Source organism: Balaenoptera musculus, chromosome 5 (assembly GCF_009873245.2).
Source record: "Balaenoptera musculus isolate JJ_BM4_2016_0621 chromosome 5, mBalMus1.pri.v3, whole genome shotgun sequence".
Lineage (NCBI taxonomy): Eukaryota > Metazoa > Chordata > Mammalia > Artiodactyla > Balaenopteridae > Balaenoptera > Balaenoptera musculus.
In genome coordinates, this window is record NC_045789.1 from 57,403,637 (window position 1) to 57,416,145 (window position 12,509).

Below are 12,509 nucleotides of genomic sequence, written 5' to 3' on the forward strand. Positions count from 1 at the left end.
GTTATAATATATGTTATGATTTTCTATGTTACTAAATTTCTGTTATGTAGTCACTTATTTTCCTTAACCATAATTTTTAATATTAGACTTACATTTTGCATGTACATGAATATTTTTATGTCACACTGATCCTTTTTCAGTCTGTTTGTTCTAGTTTCATTAATTCAATATGTTTTTCATTTATTTGGTGTTTACAGTATTTTCAAAATGCTCTCATGCTTCTCAAGGGAAATCCAGTCTTTTTTTCCTTTTGAGCATGACCCGTGAGTCTGGCATGTGTTTTTTTTTTTTTTTTTTTTTTTGGCATGTGTTATTTTTCATATGTTCAGATGAGAAAACTGAGGCATGGAGAAGTAATGGAACTTTCTCCCTACCATATACCTAATAAGAGGTAGAATGAGGACACTATTACTGTCCCTGTATTGGGTTGAATGGTAGCTTCCCAAAATATATGTTCACATTCCAGAGCCAATAAATGTGACTCTATTGGGAGGAAAAAAGTATTTGAAGATTAAGGATTTTGAGATGAGATCACCTTGGATTATTCCAGTGAACCCTAAATAAAATAAGTGCCCTTATGAGAGACACACAGAATAGAGATATGCATGAAGAAGAGAAGGCCATATGAAGATGGAGGCAGAAATTGGAGTTATGAAGGCATGCAACAAGAAACACTTGGAGGCACCAGAAACTGGAAGAAGCAAGGAGATACTCTCTCTTAGAGTCTCCTGAAGGAGCACAAAACTGGTGACATAGTAGTTTCAGACTTCTGGCCTCCAGAAGTGTGAAGGAATGAGTTTCTGTTATTTTTAAGCTACCACGTTTGTGGTATTTAAGGAAGTCCTAGGAAACTAAAACAATCACCACTTTTTGGTGACTGGAAATGGGGTGCTGCTGTGACAAATAACTAAAAATATGGGAAGTGGATTAGAAATTAGATGAGTAGAGGCTGCAATAATTTTGAGGCTCATGAAAGCAAAAGGCTAGATTGTCTTGAACAGAACGTTGGTAGAAATATGAATTTTAAAGGCATTTCTGGAAAGAGCTCTGAAGAAAATAAGGAACATGTAACTGGAAAGTGGAGGAAAAGAGGCACCCTTGTTATAAGTGGAAGAAATATTGGAAGAAATTTGTTCTGTGGTTGTGTAGAAAGTAGAACTTGTAGGACATGAATTTGTATATTTAGTTGAGGAGATTTCCAAGCCAAGTATTGGAGGTGTGACCTGGTTTCTTCTTGCTACTCATTATAAAATATGAGAGGAAAGAGATAAATTGAATATGAAACTATTACGCAAAAAGGAACCAGCACTTGATGATTTGGGAAGTTCTTGGCCTATTCAGACTGCAAGGAATGCTGAAATTAGGAAATACACTGTTGGAAAAGCACACTCTGGAGAAGAGCCAAAAGTGGCTACAAAAGCTTTTGCTGAAGTGATTGTGTGTGTGACTCATGGATCTACTTAACCATCTCAACAGAAGCCAGGAATAGAGACGGGTTTAATAAAGAAAAATATGTAGAAGTCTTTCTTATCTAATGGCATGGACACAGGAGAATCAGAAGGTTTTGGAGAATTCTATATTATAAGAAACACTGCCTCCTTGGACTGAAAGGGACAAAGACAGGACAAAACAAGAGAAGGCTGTCGGACTTCTAAAATTCTAAAGGCAGGAAAGGATTAAAAGAGCTGCATGGCTGAAACCATGTTCTTCCCTTCAAGAAAGGAAGACCGACTGTGGAGGCAACAGCCTCCTTACACTGTACAGAGTGGGTGGGGCTGCTGTGGGCAGAGTAGAAGGCAGAGCTGCTTCAGGCCTGAAAGTCAGAACATCAAGTTACAGAGGATTTATTCTCAGGCGTTGAAATCTAATGGACTTTGTCCTGGTGGATTTCAAATTTTCTTGGGACCAGCAACCACTTTACTCCTTTCAGTTTTTGTCTTTTGGAATGGAAATGTCTAACTGTGCTTGTCCCACCAGTGTATTTTAGAAATAGATAAGGATTTTTTCCCCCTAATTTCAAAAGTCCATAGCTAGAAATTAATTTAGTCCCAGAATAGATCATATTCTATCTCACCCATACCTGATTTAGATGATGAAATATGGGACTTTTAAAGCTGATTTTATTTAGATGAGAGTTTGGACTTAGAATTGGTATTGTAATGCATCGAGACTTTGCGGGTGTTAGATGGGGTACATTTATTTTGTATGTGGGATATGAATTTGAGGGGGGCAGTGGTTGTATTGTGGTCGGTTAAGTGGCTCCACTAAGGATTTGACCATATTTCCAAACCTATGAATGTAACCTTATATGGAAAAATGGTCTTTGTAGATGTATTTTGCCAAGAATGCCAAGATGATATATTGCTCTGTATATTGATGGGCCATAAATTGAAGGACAAGTGTTCCTATAAGAGACACATAGAATGCAGACAGAGAAGAGAAGATATAAAGACAGAGGAACTGAGATTGGAATTGTGCAACCACAGGTCAAGGAACACCTGGAATACTTGCAGTTTTTGTTCCAAAAAACAAATGTAAAATAGATCTGTTTGCATTCTAGTATTTTGAAGAGATATGAAGTATTTCAGAACATTTAACTGTTTTCTAAGTGATCAAATATACTGTGAAAAAATGCTCTAAGACTTTCAGATAGATCAACCCTCCTCTTCTGTGTGTGTTTGTGTGTGTTAATGTAAAACAAACTTCTCCCAGAAGAAAAGAATAGGCTATTATGTTGGTAAAAGTATCAAAGGTATAAGAAATTTGGAAATTATTCATATTTGACAGATCAATCACTGATTTAGTTTCTTCCATGTAGCTGCCAATGTATGTAAATGATTTTATTGACAAGAAAGACTTTTAAGACCTGTCTATCTAATCTGACATTTTTATCAGAAACATTTTAACCATCTTATGTTTTAATTGGCTAGGGCAGGTAATAAAAAGTAGAATTGAGTGAAAGCCAAAAGAGAATTAGTCATTTTCTAAAATAAGTAAATTGTCTTCTGTCAGACTGATTAATCTGTCAACCAAAAAAAAAAGATTGACAGTTAAAAGGATTAGACAATTTCAATTCTTAATCTTTTTAACTGCAATGTAAAAATCAATGTAATTACAGTTTGCAAAATTAATCCAGTGTTGAAATTGTACACATTTATTCTATAATACTTGATATAAATAGGTCAGTACTTTATGCTTTTAATACTTAATGAAGAGACCATTGATTTATTTTCTGCATTGTAAAGTAGAGAATTGATGTTTAAAACTCAAATGCAAGACCAGCTCAACAGAAGCATTGAATGAATCCTAAAAATAAATTAGACCAAAGGGTAAACTTGTTAAACAAATAGGGTACAGTGGTCTAAAATTGCATTTTGATTAAAGAACTTTCTCTTCTTTTTTTTTTTTTTAACAATTTAGACATATTGGCAAGTTGTTGTTCTGTTGGACTTTGCCTTTTAGTCAGAGCATCTGCACTAATAGAGTCCTGTTGATAAATTTAAATACAAAACAGTTTAGTGAAGGATTATTTTTTTAAAAAACCTTAGCAGGACTTCCCTTGTGGTCCACTGGTTAAGACTTCACCTTCCAATGCAGGTGGCACGGGTTCGATCCCTGGTGGGGGAGCTAAGTTCCCACATGCCCTGCGGCCAAAAAACCAAAACATAAAACAGAAGCAATATTGTAACAAATTCAGTAAAGACTTTAAATATGGTCCACATCAAAAAAATCTTTAAAAAAACTTATCAAAGTTGTAAAACAATATGAGTATAAATAATGAAAGGTTAAAACTTAACTGCTTGAGTGATACTCTCTTGAGTTCAGTAGCTTTTATTATACCACAGACACTATGAAAATCAAGTCAAAATTATGAATCAACCTTCTGAAAAATTCACAGAAACAACTATCTGAGAAAATTTCCCTATATAAAATCAAAATTTAACTTTTTCTACCTCCATGTTACATCAGTTGTTTCTTTACATTGAATTATTTATTACCATTTTTCTATGCATTTCACTTTCTTAAAGGATTGATTTCTTTTTTAATTAGGAGAAAATTCTCTCCCAAACAACTATAAATGACAACAATTACTTTAATAAGAACTAAAATTATGTCATGTACAATAGGTAGCTGATTATTTTATGAAAAGAGCTACAAACCCACCCTGAATGAAAGTAATCAACACTAAACAGAATTAAAAATTTGTGACTTATTTTTTTAGGCAAAAGCCAATTTGTGTCAAATAAAACAAAAATTGTTGACTATCACATGATTTCGATTTATATCTCAAGTCAATAACTGCATCTATATAAAGAATTTATATGAGTTTATAAATAATAGAAGTATACATTATAATTACCCATATGGATTGAGATTTACTTTGAGTTCTTGTAGATATTTTAGGTTCTTAAGGATCAGGGAGTTCTTCATTTTTAAAAAATGATTTTTTAAATATGACAAACAACTTTTGTCATATCAGCACCAGAAACATGTGTCCAAAGGTTGGCAACTTCATGATCTCTACTATATTCTTTCAGAATAGCTCTTTGGTCATAAAGCCAGTGATTCTTGGGCTGCATCCATAATGCTGTCTTCATTGCCATGCACTGAATATTGCATCAACATTTTGTATGAACATTTGTTGATGCATATATTTGCATCAACAAATATACCCCCAAACAAACAACATTTCTGTCAAAATATCTGAGAATGGTCCTTACTTTTTTTTAGGAAATCAAACTTCTACCTGAAAATCATGTTATGTGTCAGAATTTACTCTCTGAATGCCATAAACTCTGGGATATACAAATGCATAGTTTTCTCACTTCCTTTAAAACAAATCATTTTCAAAAGTTGGAGAGTTAAATCTTCGACAGAAGTTTTAGCTTTCTTGGCAGATTTTATCCAGAAATAATGGTTTTATTTCATGTCAATGCATGCTGAAATGGATCACAGTTATCTTTCTTTTAAAATAAGTAATTAGACCACTTATATTGCCAAATATTACAGGTGCTTTTTGTTCAAAGCAAGTCAAAGTTGTTTTTTGCTATTATTTTTGCATGACAAAGAAGCTTCAAAACTTTTAAAGACCTGAATGGTTGTTTTGTTTTGTTTTTCCTAAATGAATCTCACATTAGAGCAATTTTTCTTTGATGTGTCTGCAGGTACACAACGCAGAAAACAGAAATTGGATGCCAGGAAAACCATTACATTTATTGTTTCATGTTGCCAAATCCTACATGATATGGTTTGAAACATTCAAAATTTGTTACTAGGTCTGCAGTGGGTCATACCATTTGTAGAAGACATTTCTTCATTTATTTTTTTATTGTTGTTTAAAGCCACAAAGAAGCTCAGCCATTTCCAGAGAGCATGATTTTAAGGGGGTGTCTCTGATTTTTGTGTGGCTTCTCTTATTCCACCAGGCTTAAGCCACTGAAAAGTGTATATATATACACACACACACTTAACATATATATACACATAGATACACATATATATGTATGTATATTTTAATGATCTAATATGAGAGTTTTGAATTAAAACAAGTCTACATTTGGTCCACTTCCATTTATTTTTCAAATGAGTGTAATATTTACAACAACAACAATAATGTAACATCAGACCTGGATTTTTGGCCAAAGATAAAGGTTCTTCTTTATCTGTGTGTGGTCTTCCTATTGCAACTGACAAATATATTGCCATAATGAAAGCAATTCCGTATTAATATCTCATCACACTCACTGATGTAACAAAAAACAAAGGATTAGTAAACTTGTTTTGGTTGTTTCTTTACATCTTTAACTTAGCTAGATATTAAAAAAAACCCAAAATACCCCAGATCATATTTATAGAGCTTTGAATGTAGTTGTATTATATTTACATAATTATATATATATGTATATATATTATATAATTCATATATATATAAATCACATAAATAATATATTTATAATAACTATAAAGAGATATAATATATGGCTTTGATTTTATGTGTATTAAAACATTTAAAGGGAAACCATTTGATATGCTCTTAAACCACCGATAATTATCTGTTACTTCACTCTGTAAAGTATCATTCTAAACCTGTTTGAACTGAAGAAGTACAATGATAACTTAATTTGGTATAGCTTTCAAAAATAATTTTAAAATACCATGAATAAAATAGAAATGTATTATAAGTAGCACAGATAGATTTCATGTTCTATTGTAAATTTGAAAAGTCAGAACTCTGAATATTTATTGAGAGTATGTATCAATTCTTAGATACTTAACTGTTAGATTTTGATTTTTTTGTTACGCATCCATGAAATTATATTAATAAACTTATAGAGAAAGTGGCAATATACACCAAGTGATAAATTCTGAAGAGCTCTATCTCTTGTGGTTGAAGCAGTTTAACTTTCAGCAAGATAAACACCTTTTTCTGTTTCTTCCAAGGTGAATTTCAAAGTCTTATTTCTTAGTCACCACACTCAGGCTCTTTAAAAAAAAAAAAAAAAAACTGCATTAATTAACACAGACTAGGTAGGGTGTTAGGCTGAAGCCCCTTAAATTTTACAACCCTTCATCTTAACCTGAGTATAATGGGTGTCTTAAAGGATCTGCAAATGTCTCAGAGGTCAAGCATAAAAATATTTTTCCTTTATAATTGAAGGCTAAAAAAACAGTCTGGAAAACCAATGAATGGTTGGAGGAGGGGTGATCAGACAGTAGATTAGCAAGTGTTTTACCCTGAGGTCAGCCTGTTCTCTGGAGGGATTGATTGAGGCTGAAAGTATGTCAAAGTTCAAGGACTTGGAAAGAGAAGACCTTGATGTGGTTTCATCAAGTCAGATTAATGGGCATATTGTTCTGATTGATCAGTGCATACGAATAGTTCCGCTATTTATGAGGTTAAGAATGAGAATTTGGAGGTCTGTGTCCGGTCTTGTCTTCTGTTTTATCTAAGTCACATGGGGAAGGGCGTTTGTTTGCCGAAAGCAGGTTCTTTGAACACAAACAGGTGGGAAGATTTTCCATTGTCACAGGGTTTATGTAATTTTCAACACTGTCAATATTAAGGTGTTATAAGTTTGTCCTGTATACCTCTCTGGCCTCATCTTATAGCATTCTTCTTGTTTAAGGTGCTTTAATTTTAAAAAGTTTCCTCCAGTTGCTTAAGTACTCTAAAGTTGTCTGACATCCACTTGTCTGAAATTCTTTTGCTCTCTACATTCTCAAACATCATTTTGTCAGAAGATTTTCTCTCACCATCCTCTCATTTGCTTATCACCCTATTTTATTTTCTTCATAAATCTTAATATTCTCCGAAAAGTATTTATTTACTTATCCATTGTTTGCTTTCCCACTACCATCATTTCTTCGAGATACCTGCTCTTTTTGATTAGCACTCTATCTCTAGACCCTACCATATGCTTAGCTCAAAATAGGTGCTCCAACTGTATTTAATAAAGAAAAGCAAAACTGAATGTTAGGCATTGAATTTAATAACAAGGATTTTTTTTTAGCTCTTTCAGTCACAGTGAATCAAAACTAATACAACTTAAATCTTGTATATCAGGAAACATAATAGAAAAGGGGCCCCCAATTTTAAGAAGAGCTGGAACTTTGATGTTCTATATTCAAGAGCATTCTAGACACCATGAACACACTTTCCGTGTTCAAAACATCTGATTTTCTTTTAATATTCACCAATAAATTAAATCTCAATCTCAATCTTTCTCTCTCTCGCTCCCTTTCTCCCCTCCCCTTTCTCTCCCTCATGCCTTCTTTTTGGAAGTTTCTTTGTATCACTAAGAATTTTGTTTTTTGTTTTTTTTTTAAAGTGATTGTTGTAGTGCAAGCTACACCCATGGGATGTGCGTATTAGCTTTCATGATACTGGACATAGGTTCTTGTTGTGATTAATACATTCCAGTGTATTTTCAAGGAAACCAAAGGATTTTTGACAGATTATTCTCACCCAGAAAATGACTGTTGGATATTTGTTACTTCATTCATTTTACATGTGAATGTGTGTGTATCTGTGTGTGTGTGTGTGTGTGTGTGTGTGTGTGCTGCAAAGGTCCATTTTAATTTATCAAGGTAAAATGAACATAATCATATATTTAGCCATTTTAAGATGTACAATTCAGTGAGGTTTAGTGCATTCACAATACTGTGTAAATGCCACCTCTTTCTAGTTTTGAAACTTTTTCATTACTCCAGAAGACTATCCCTTATCTACTAAGTAGTCACTCCCCAACCCACCCCAGCCCCATCCGCTGAATTATGAATAATGTTGTTATAAATATTCACTGGCAAGATTCTGTGTGGACATATATTTTCATTTTTCTTGGCTGTATACTTAAGAGTGGAATTGCAGGGTCATATAGTAATTCTATATTCAACAGTTTGAGGAACTGCTGAACTGTTTTCCACAGTGGCTGCGTGATTTTACATTCCTGTTAACAATTTACAAATGTTCCTATTTATCCATATCCTTGCCGGTACTTACTTTCAAGATATCATAGTGGTTGTGAAGTAGCATCATCTTGTAGTTTGGATTTGCATTTCATGTGCTTGTTGGCCATTTGTATATCTTCTTTGGAGGAAAGTTTATTCAAGCCCTTTGCCCATGTTTTAATCAGTTGTTTGTTCTTTTTTTGTTGAGTTGTAAGGGTTCTTATATATTCTGGATATTAATGAGATACATGATTTGCTAGCATTTTCTTCTATTCTGCAGTTTATTTGTTCACTTTCTTGATATCGTTCTTTGATGTGCAAAAGTTTTTAATTTTGATGAAGTCCAGTTTATCTATTTTTTATTTTGTTGATCATGCTTTTGGTGTCAAATCAAAGAATCCACTGCCAAATCTGAGGTCATGAGATTTATCCCTATGTTTTATTCTAATAGTTTTAAAATTTTACCTCTTATATTTAGGTTGTTGGTACATTTTGAGCTAATTTTTGTGTATGGAGTGAGGTAGGCATCCAGGTTCATTCTTTTGGTTATCCAGCTGTCCTAGAATCATTTGTTCGAGAGATTATTTTTTCCCCATAGAATGGTCTTGGCACCTTTGTCAAAAATCAATTGGCCATAAAGGTTTGGTTTTTTTCTGGATTCCCAATTCTATTCTACTGCTTTATATGTCTATCCTTATGTCAATACAGCACTATTTTGATTACTGTAGCTTTGTAGCAAGATTTAAAATCAGGAAATGTGAGTCCTCCAACTTTGTTTTTTTCATTTTCAATATTGCTTTGGCTATTTGTACCCCTTAGCAATTCCATGTAAATTTAAAGATAGGCTTTTTCATTTCTGAAAAAACAAAAGGCAATTTCAGTTTTTACAGTGATTACAATGAATCTGTAGATTGCATGGGAGAGTATTGCCATCTTAATATTATATCTTTCAGTCACTGCTTATGGGATACCTTTTAATTTAATTATCTTCATTAATAACTTCAGCATATTTTGTAGTTTTCATTGTACAAGTCTTTAATCTCCTTGGCTAATTTATTCCAGGTATTTCAGTCTTTTGGATGCTATTTTAAATGGAATTGTCTTCTTTATTTCCTTTTCAGATTGTTCATTACTAGCATATAAAATCACAACTGATTTTAGTGTATCAATGTTGTACTCTGTAACTTTGAATTTGTTTATTAGCTGTAGTAGGGTGTGTGTGTGTGTGTATTCTTTGGGATTTTCTACATATGAAATCATGTCATCTACAAATAGATATAGTTTTATTTCTTTTTTTTCAACTTGGATAACAATTTTCCCTTGCCTAATTGCCCTGGCTAGAACTTTCAGTATGGTGTTGGATAGTAGTGAAAGTGAGAATCCTTGTCTTGTTCCTGATCCCATGGGCAAAGATTTCAGTCATTCACATTTGAGCATGATGTTTACTCTGGGTCTTTGAAGAATGTCTATATCATGCTCAGGAATTCCCTTGTATACCCAGTTTGCTGAACGTTTTTATAATAATGGGTATTGGATTTTGCCAAATGTTTTTCTCTACATCCATTGAGATAATTTTGGGCTTTAAAAAATGTGTTCAATAGATGTGATGTATTACACTGATTTTCTTATGTTGAACCACCCTTGAATCCCTGGGGTAAATCTGAGTTGGTCATGTTGTATAATTTTTTAATGTGCTATTAGATTAAGTTTGCTAGTATTTTGTTGAGGATTTTTTGGTCTATAGTCATAAGGGATATTGACCTCCAGTTTACTTGTGGTATCTTTGTATAACTTTGGTATAAGAGTAATGCTGGACTATTAGAATGTGTTAGGAAGTTTTCTCTCCTCTTCTGATTTTTGAAAGGGTTGGAGTAGGATTGGTGCTAATTCTTCTTTAAATGATTAGTAGAATTCACCAGTGAGTCCATCTGGTCCTGGACTTTTCCTTGTTTAGAGGTGTTTGACTATCGATTCAATCTCTGTTCTTGTTATAGGTTTGTTACTGTATAGGTCTTTACTTGTTATAGGTTTTGTTATTTCATCTTTAGTCAGTTTTGCTATTTGTGTGTTTCTAAGAATTTGTTTACTTCATGTAGATTGTCTAATTTTGTGGTGTACAATTATTCATATAATTCTCTTATAATCCTTTTAATTTCTATGAGGTTGGTATTAATGTCAATACTTTTATTTCTGAGTTTAATTATTTGTTCTTTTTTTTTTTCTTAGTCATTCTGCAGAGAAATTTTGTTAAAGCTTAAAAGAACCAAGTTTTGGTTTTGTCATTTCTCTCTACTGTTTTCTTATCTCAGTTACATTTATCTCTTTTGTAATCTTTATTATTCCTTCCTTATGCTACTTTGGCTTTATTTTTTTTTAAAATTTTTTAATTTATTTATTTATTTATTTTTTAAACATCTTTATTGAAGTATAATTGCCTTACAATGGTGTGTTAGCTTCTGCTTTATAACAAAGTTAATCAGTTATACATATACAATATGTTCCCATTTCTCTTCCCTCTTGCATCTCCCTCCCTCCCACCCTCCCCATCCCACCCCTCTAGGTGGTCACAAAGCACCGAGCTGATCTCCCTGTGCTATGCGGCTGCTTCCCACTAGCTATCTATTTTACATTTGGTAGTGTATATATGTCCATGACACTCTCTCACCCTGTCACATCTCACCCCACCCCCTCCCCATATCCTCAAGTCCATTCTCTAGTAGGTCTGTGTCTTTATTCCCGTCTTGCCACTAGGTTCTTCATGGCCTTTTTTTTTTTTTTTTTCCTTAGATTCCGTATATATGTGTTAGCATACTGTATTTGTTTTTCTCTTTCTGATTTACTTCACTCTGTATGACAGACTCTAACTCCATCCACCTCATTACAAATACCTCCATTTCATTTCTTTTTATGGCTGAGTAATGTTCCATTGTATATATGTGCCACATCTTCTTTATCCATTCATCTGTCGATGGACATTTAAGTTGCTTCCATGTCCTGGCTATTGTAAATAGAGCTGCAATGAACATTTTGGTACATGACTCTTTTTGAACTATGGTTTTCTCAGGGTATATGCCCAGTAGTGGGATTGCTGGATCGTATGGTAGTTCTATTTGTAGTATTTTAAGGAACCTCCATACTGTTCTCCATAGTGGCTGTATCAATTTACATTCCCACCAACAGTGCAAGAGAGTTCCCTTTCCTCCACACCCTCTCCAGCATTTATTGTTTCTAGATTTTTTGATGATGGCCATTCTGACTGGTGTGAGATGATATCTCATTGTAGTTTTGATTTGCATTTCTCTAATGATTAATGATGTTGAGCATTCTTTCATGTGTCTGTAGGCCATCTGTATATCTTCTTTGGAGAAATGTCTATTTAGGTCTTCTGCCCATTTTTGGATTGGGTTGTTCGTTTTTTTGTTATTGAGCTGCATGAGCTGCTTGTAAATCTTGGAGATTAATCCTTTGTCAGTTGCTTCATTTGCAAATATTTTCTCCCATTCTGATGGTTGTCTTTTGGTCTTGTTTATGGTTTCCTTTGCTGTGCAAAAGCTTTTAAGTTTCACTAAGTCCCATTTGTTTATTTGTGTTCTTATTTCCATTTCTCTGGGAGCTGGGTCAAAAAGAATCTTGCTGTGATGTATGTCATAGAGTGTTCTGCCTATGTTTTCCTCTAAGAGTTTGATAGTGTCTGGTCTTACACTTAGGTCTTTAATCCATTTTGAGTTTATTTTTGTGCATGGTGTCAGGGAGTGTTCTAATTTCATACTTTTACATGTATCTGTCCAATTTTCCCAGCATCACTTACTGAAGAGGCTGTCTTTTCTCCACTGTATATGCTTGCCTCCTTTATCAAAGATAAGGTGACCATATGTGCGTGGGTTTATCTCTGGGCTTTCTATCCTGTTCCACTGATCTATATTTCTGTTTTTGTGCCAGTACCAAACTGTCTTGATTACTGTAGCTTTGTAATATAGTCTGAAGTCAGGGAGCCCCAGCTCCATTTTTCGTTCTCAAGATTGCTTTGGCTATTCGGGGTCTTTTGTGTTTCCATACAAATT